The 7,574-nt window shown below is 44.3% G+C and overlaps 1 long non-coding RNA gene across 1 annotated transcript; it reads right to left on the minus strand.

The window, feature by feature from the left end:
• Positions 1 to 211: 211 nt before the first annotated feature.
• LOC133043315 (uncharacterized) lies at positions 212 to 3,906 on the minus strand. The gene is made up of 3 exons (XR_009689681.1): positions 3,495 to 3,906; positions 2,937 to 3,055; positions 212 to 605 (listed from the first exon to the last, which is right to left on the minus strand). It is a non-coding gene; the product is annotated as an uncharacterized LOC133043315 (long non-coding RNA).
• Between the last annotated feature and the right edge of the window lie 3,668 nt (positions 3,907 to 7,574).

The following is a 7,574-nucleotide window of genomic DNA, read 5'->3' on the forward strand; positions in this document are numbered from 1 at the left end:
ATAGTCTGCAGTTTGGAGGCAGATATCAGGACAAATCCTAATTCTATTACTAAGGCTAAGTTCTGATCATGACAGGTGGAAACTGGAACTCAGAAGGACCCTGAAGTTGGTGTGGCGGGAGGGCAGGGGTCCAGAGGTGGTACTGGTTATTTCTGTGTAACAAATAAACAAAAGCAGAGCTGCTTCACCAACAAACGTTTATTATCTCACAGTTTCTTGGGGTCAGGAATCCAGGTGTGGCTCAGCCAGGTGCCCTCAGGCTGAAGGCCTTTCATGGGGCAGGCGGGGGGCACTACTGCCATTGGCCAAGGCTGTCCTCTCATCTGAAGGCTCAGCTGGTGGAGGACCCAGTTGTGAGTCACTGATAGGAGTCAGTTCCTCACAGGTTGCCGGCTGGAGCCTTCCCCTCCCTCACAGAGCATTTCAACAGGGCAACTAGCTTCCCACAGAGCAGGTAAGGTGGGGGAGGGTGCCTGAAAGGAGCAGCCTGTCACTTCGGCCATCTTCTCTTCTCCAGAATCACATCAGGAAGTCCAGCTCACACTCAAGGGCATGAATAGCAGGAGGCCATCTCAAAGGCTCTCTGTCAGTGTCCAAGCTGGGACCTGAAGAATGAAGAGTAATTGACGGGGTGGAAGAGGAGGGGGTGGGGAGTGGCTGGTAGGGCAGGTTGCAGCTGTAACTCCATGTGGCTGTGAGGAAAGTGCCTTCCATGTGAGGAGAGGTGTGGTAGAGAGACCAGCAGGGCCCAGAGGCTGTATAACCTTTTAACCCAGATTTGTGAAGGTGAACTTTATCCTGGGAGGATGGAGAACTTAAAGCTGGAGACTAAAATTGATTACCCTGTTGTGGAGAGAATGAGGCAGGCCATTGGGGAATTCTGATCTAAGGAGTGACTGAAGGGGCAAAATGGGAGTCTAGAGATACGAAGGAGCTGGAATCCGTGAGGCTGAGAGACTGTCTGTTGCCACCTTATAGAATGCAAGTTCAGCAGAGTCTCTGCCCAGGTTTCTCCTTGAATAACTTGGGAAAGCCTTTCTCTGAGATATGAAACACAGGGGACAAACATGGTGAGAGGCTCAATATTGGAGAAACAGGGAGTGTGAGGTGCTTTGTGGGACATCTGAGAGTAGGTGCTCTCTAGGCAGCTGACACGGGCATCTGGAGGGCTTCCCACAGGAAGAGTGAGAGATGCAGATTAGAGAACAGTAAGCACCCAAATACCGATCAATGATCGATCATGGGAGTGGATAATATGCCCACCAGAGTTTCCAGGACACCTTGAGCAGCAACAGTGCTTTGAAAGACAGTACAAGAAGAGAGGCCAGTGAACAACAGAAAACCCCAAATATGCTGCCAGGAAGGAAAACCAGGAGTCACAGGAACCAGAGAGAACACAGGGCAGTAAGTGTCAAGCAAGGACTGCAGAGCCTGGAGAGCTGAAGCCTGGGCCAAGTGGAGAGGGAGGTGAAAAGGAATGTTCTCCAGAAATGCAAAGTATTAGTTAATATTTTAGAAGTTAAAGCTGCCATTTCAAAAGTCCATTTTAAAAGAAAAAAAAAAAGATAAACATTTAGGCATAAGTTCCCTAAAAGATCACAAAGAAGGCTTAAAAACAAAACAAAACAAAACAAACAAACAAAAAAAACAGTTCTAGGGGATGTCCCAACCCTATAAAATTAGTCTCTCAAAAAGGAGGCAGGGGCAACTGTAATTTTTTTCTAAAAGTAGCTAAGTGATTTTGAAGTGTGACAAGATTTTGAAATCACTCATTTAAACCTCTAAGAACTACTGATTCATATTTGGCTTAAGCTCTTTCAGAAGAATTAAAGTGACAGAAAAAATCATAGATTGCTGAGCTGCAAGAAGCTGACTGTTTAAGACTTTAATAGGAAATTTAAAGCAATCAAGAAAATAAACTCTCCCACAAAGCTAATTTAAAAAAAAACCCCACCAACTATAAAACACATCTTGTATGTTTATTATCAAGAAAAATGCTAATGATGGCAATTAGGACTATAAATTTAGTTGAGAGTAAATGAGAGCTAGTTTAGTAAATAAAACTGCCTGTAAACATTTGTAAAATAGTCATCCTCCTCCGTATGGTTTGTAAAAGAACCCAGTGGACCTCTGAAGAGCTGGGGCTGGTTCCTGGCTCTGGCAGGGTGGGAAGTCCTCATTGTTTCATAAACCAAGAAAAGCTCCCCAGCTCCGTGGTTGCCTCTTCCCTGGGAAAACCACAAGCTCCCTTCTCAGCACTCTGCTGCATGGCTCCCTCCACTTCCTTACTGCTTTCCTTTGTCCCTGGAGATTTAACTGTGAGCCTCCAAAGTGCATTAAAAGCACTTTCCAGGTCCTTCGGGGACCCCTGTCCTCGTAAGTTCCACAACCAAAGAGCAGCCTTTCACATAAAGTCTCTAGACCCCACCTTTGGCCCCTCCAGACTGGCAGCAGACCCCCAAGGACTTACCTCCCATCTTCTGGAAACAAGTTTCACAGTTCACCACTCACCCCTCCCCTTTCTCCAGGACTTAACTTAAAATGGTTTTCCCACTTCTACCTTCTCTTGCTCTCCTTAAAGACAGGTATACTGGTTTTTCATTAGTTTTAAAATATTAACTCATCAGGAAATGAAAGTAGCAGAGAGAAAGGCGCAAATCACAGCTCCCCTCCCTGGCCCAGGGGGAGGCTCTCTAGAAAGGCTCAGATGTTTACATCTTCAGGTCAAATTGCTCCAAACAATAGTTGCCCTTAGGTTTCCCCTAAGGGCATTTCACTGGTCTCCTACCCCACACAAGGATTTCTCCGGGCTCCTTATAGTATTTCTTTAAAATTACTTCAATCTCAATCTTATTAGTCCAAAAAGAAAGGCAGATAAAATACTTGTTTTATCAAGATGGCAATAAATAAATAAATAAAATGAAGTCTGTTAATACCTAGTTAGAGCCAGCTCGCTGGGAAGCTGACTCATTCTTGCACCGCTGGAGGGGTTCTGAATCTAGAGCCTTAAATGTGTGCATACCCTTCACAGTAATCCCACATGTAGGAAAATATCCTAAGGAAATAATCAAGAGATGCAGTCAAGGATTTATAAACAAAGAATATTCAGGGCAAAGCCATAACTGAGAAAAACTGTAAAAGACAGACTACGTGCTTCCCAGGTGGGGCTTGGCTCCACAAACCCTCCAGCAAACCCTCGATGGTGGATGGGGCGCGCCCAGCCAGGCGGTCATTCAGGTGGCAAACGTTTACTAGGTACTCTGCATTAAGCACTTGGCTGGGTAAACAAAAGAGGTTAAGTTCCGCCCCCCCACCCCCGCCCGAAGATGCACTCAACTAAAATTCATGATCTAAAACAATTCTAAAATTGTATACATTTGTGTTTTTTTGGGGGAAGCCGATTACACACTGTATCACCCCCACTCTCTCAACCCCTGCCATAAGCAGTTACCAAATCCGAATATTTTTCCCTTCAATTGCTCTCCCTAACCAACCTCTTCATTCCTTTTCACAAGCAGATCCTAAGACTCTGAGGTAACCTGATAACAGCGGAAAGAACACCCACATGGAAGTCTTCCGATTGGTTTCTAATTTCAGGAAGTTGCCGACTTTGGGCAAATCACGTCACCTCTGGGACTGCTTCTTTCTTTTTAACCTTTTATTTTGTATTGGGGTGTAAGCTGGTTAGCAGTGTTGTGATAGTTTCAGGTGAACAGCGAAGGAACTCAGCCGTACATATACAAGTATCCATTCTCCCCTCCGGGACTGTTTCTAATCAAAATAAAAGGCTGGCCTTCATCTTTCTCTGAGTCCAGTAATTTTTGACTCTATGACTGAACCATCCGTAGATGAGGAGGTCTCAGCCCGTGGTTAAAAGGAAGGGGAGGCAGGGAACCCCTTGAGGATCTGCGCGTTTCTGTCTGGGGAGCTCCAGAACACCGACAAGGCAAGAGGCCGCCTCCCTGGAAGGAGGGCAGAAGCATAGAAGTAGCCCGGCCTGCGGCTGGGGGAGGCCGGGAGGTGGCGCAGGCCCCGCCCAGGCCCCGCCCAGGCCCCGCCCCGGCCCGGCCCCGGCCCCGCCCCGGCCCGCTCTCTGCGCGCCGCTCTCCTTCCTCTGAGCCGACTCCAGGCCCACACGGCTGGTAAGCAGGCAACGTCCTTCCTTCCAGTTGTTATTTAATATTAATAAAGAACAGCTCATAATTATTGGGTGCTTCCAGGTGCGAAACAGTGTGTAGGTGGTTTAGTTACCTCACAACCAAAGTACGAGGTTCATTCTGCTAATTCCCATTCTTAGGGCAAAACGGAGGCTTAGGAAGCTTACAAAGTTGATAGAAGTTACGCGGTAGTCGCAGGGTCCAGGGCTCTTCACGTGCATACTGCCTGGCCTGCCCCTTTTCCTGAGAGGGCAGTAAGACAGTCTTCCGTTTTACCCCTCTTTCCTGCTTGAGAAGACTGGAACTCATTATGTTGGTGAGAATTTGTTGACCACCGACCGGGAGACTGGGTGGCCGAAGTTTACGGCTCATCTTGGAATCTGTTGGAGCCCCCTGCTTTCACTAAGAACCCCCTTCCTCCCGGCCCCCTGTCCCTCACAGTGCCTTTTTCTCTGTCCGGTTAGGGTGAAGGGTCAGCTCTGAAAGGACAGTCAGGAAGGAATAATCCTCGTCTCTTCAAAAGGAGAAAGAAATTTGCAACCCAGAGGAGCTCTGCTCTTGACTCTGAGTTTGTACTTTGACCCTTAAGATTTGCTCTGAGAAATTTCCTGTGACCGTTAAGGTTTGTTGCCACTAAGCAGTATGGAGTTATGACATTAAGGTCCACTTAATTCAGGAATCTAGATTCTATGAGCTCCTTAAAATTGTACCGGAAAGTAGCTTGTGCATAAGTGTATTTTTCTAGGGAGAGTGTTTATAGCTCTCCTTGGATTCTCAGAGGGGCTTACAGCTGCCCAAAAGTTAAGAACTCCAAGTGATATGTGGGTGTTGCTAAAGGGGAACAGTGATGCAAATCCCGCGGGAGTGGACAAGGGAGAAGTGAAGATGGAGGAGAGGGGTATTCAGGTAAGACTTCACAAAGAGGCAGGATTCTGGTATTGGGGGTGGGGGAGCTGACATTTCTCGTGCCAGGCTTTGTTCTAGACCAAAATTTACAAGAATTAGTTCATTCTTATAACAACCTTATGAGGTAAATAAGATTATTGTTCTGGCTTTGTAGATTCATTCATTTAATAAATATTTATTGAGCGCTGTGTGTCAGGCACTGTTCCCAGAGCTACAGCAATTAACAAAACAGTCAAAAATGCTCCCTTTGTGGAGCTTGCATTCCTGTGGGGAGACAGATGAGGAAACCAGGTTCCCAGAGACTTACGTGATAAACAAGGGTCTTCAGCTAGTAAGCAGCAGAGATTTGAAGCCAGGCAGTTTGGCACCAGAAGCTGTACCACTTTATTTATTTATTTTAAAGGAATGGTTAATAATTTTAAACAATTGAAAGCTTACATTTTCTGTGCAACAGAAAATCCCCAAACCTAAAAGGGAAGTGAGAAAATACTGACATCATATAGAGCAAAGAATAGCTCCAAAATGTTTTTAAACTATAAGTCAAAACCGCACATTAAAAATTAATGGGAAAAGATTACTAAAATAACTCAGAAGAGGAAATACACAATCAATAATGTTGAACACTGGCTTCCTGAATTATCATCAAAACTTTCTGTTTATTGCTTGCACAGTAAGGAAGAGCTTTACCTTGACAGAGTCTTAGTAACCTAGCGGAGGGCAAAGAGTAGAGTCTGGATACTTACTGAAGTTTTGGAGATTGGTCTAAGGCAGACCTTTCCATGGGGAAGGGGGCTTGGTTAAGTTTGGGTAGGATCATGGTACAATAATTTGGGGTTAATGGACACAGTCCTGCAAGGGTTTTAAGGAAAGAAGATTAAAGAGTCACTACAACATGCCAGAGACATTACTTTGTCAACAAAGGTCCATTTAGTCAAGGCTATGGTTTTTCCAGTGGTCATATATGGATGTGAGAGTTGGACTATAAAGAACGCTGAGGGCTGAAGAATTGATACTTTTGAACCGTGGTGTTGGAGAAGACTTTTGGGAGTCCCTTGAACTTCAAGGAGATCCAACCAGTCCATCCTAAAGGAGATCAGTCCTGGGTGTTCATTAGAAGGAACTGATGTTGAAGCTGAAACTCCAACACTCTGGGCACCTGATCGAAGAGCTGACTCATTTGAAAAGACCCTGATGCAGGGAATGATTGAGGGCAGGAGAAGGGGACAACAGAAGATGCGATGGTTGGTTGGCGTCATTGACTCAATGGACATGGGTTTGGGTGGACTCCAGGAGTTGGTGATGGACAGGGAGGCCTGGCGTGCTGCGGTTCATGGGGTCGCAAAGAGTTGGACACGACTGAGTGAGTGAACTGAACTGACAACATGCCAAGCAGAAAACTAGAAGCAAAAATACAGGTTGTCTTTCTTTGAAAGAGTATATAACTGTGACTGCAATTGTATGCCTGCAGTTCTTTATGCTAGTGCTTGTTGGGTTTGTCTAGATTTACCTGACCTCTTCTAGCCTTTGGCATCAATGCCTTCAGTGCTTGTGGATAAACAGGTGATGGAACTAAGAAGCTTATAGAATGAGGTAGAAGGGAATGATTGGTAAATCAAGTTTTTGGGTTTTTCCTTTGTTTAAAATCACATTTTAATTATAATGTGTGTATTCTCAACTTTTCAGTTATATTTTTTAAAAAAACCTTGAGGTGTCATTGACACTCAACAAGTTTCATATACTTAAAGTGTGCAATTTTGACATGAGTATGTACTCATGAAACTTATCACTGCAATTAAGTTTATGAATATATTGGTTACCTCCAAAGTTTCCTTGGGCTCTGTCAACCCCTCCCCCGAGGCCCCTCTCCAAGCCACAACTGATTTGTCTTTTGTTACTACAAGTTATTTGCATGGCTTTTCTAAAAAAATTGTTTGCATCTGTATTGTTGCATGTATTAATAGTTTACTGCTTTTTATTGCTGAGTAGTATTTCATTGTATGGATATACCACAAATTATTTGTCCACTCATCTGTTGATGATTATAGGGTCGATTCCAGTTTTTGGCTATTACAAATGAAACTGTGATTAACATTCATGTGCAAGTATTTTTGTGGACATATGATTTTATTTCCTTTCAGTAATTAATTACTTCTTAATAGAATAGCTGGATCATACTATTGGTATATGTCAGAGTTTTTAAGAAACTGTCAAACTGTTTTCCAATGTAGTTGTACTATTTTACATTGCCGTCTGCAGTGTATGAAAATTCCAGTTATTATACATCCTCTACCATTATTTGGTTTGGCCAGTCCTTTCGATTTTAGCCATCCTCAGAGGCGTGCAATGGTATCTTATTTTAATTTGCATTTCTGAGATAATTAATGATGCTGAACATCTTTTTGTGTACTTTTTGCCATCAATATGTCAGGAGGGCTTCCTGGTGGCTCATATGGTAAAGAATCTGTCTGCAATTCTGGAGACCCAGGTTCAATCCCTGGGTCGGGAAGATCC

Source organism: Dama dama, chromosome 22 (genome assembly GCF_033118175.1).
Source record: "Dama dama isolate Ldn47 chromosome 22, ASM3311817v1, whole genome shotgun sequence".
In the NCBI taxonomy this organism is placed as follows: domain Eukaryota; kingdom Metazoa; phylum Chordata; class Mammalia; order Artiodactyla; family Cervidae; genus Dama; species Dama dama.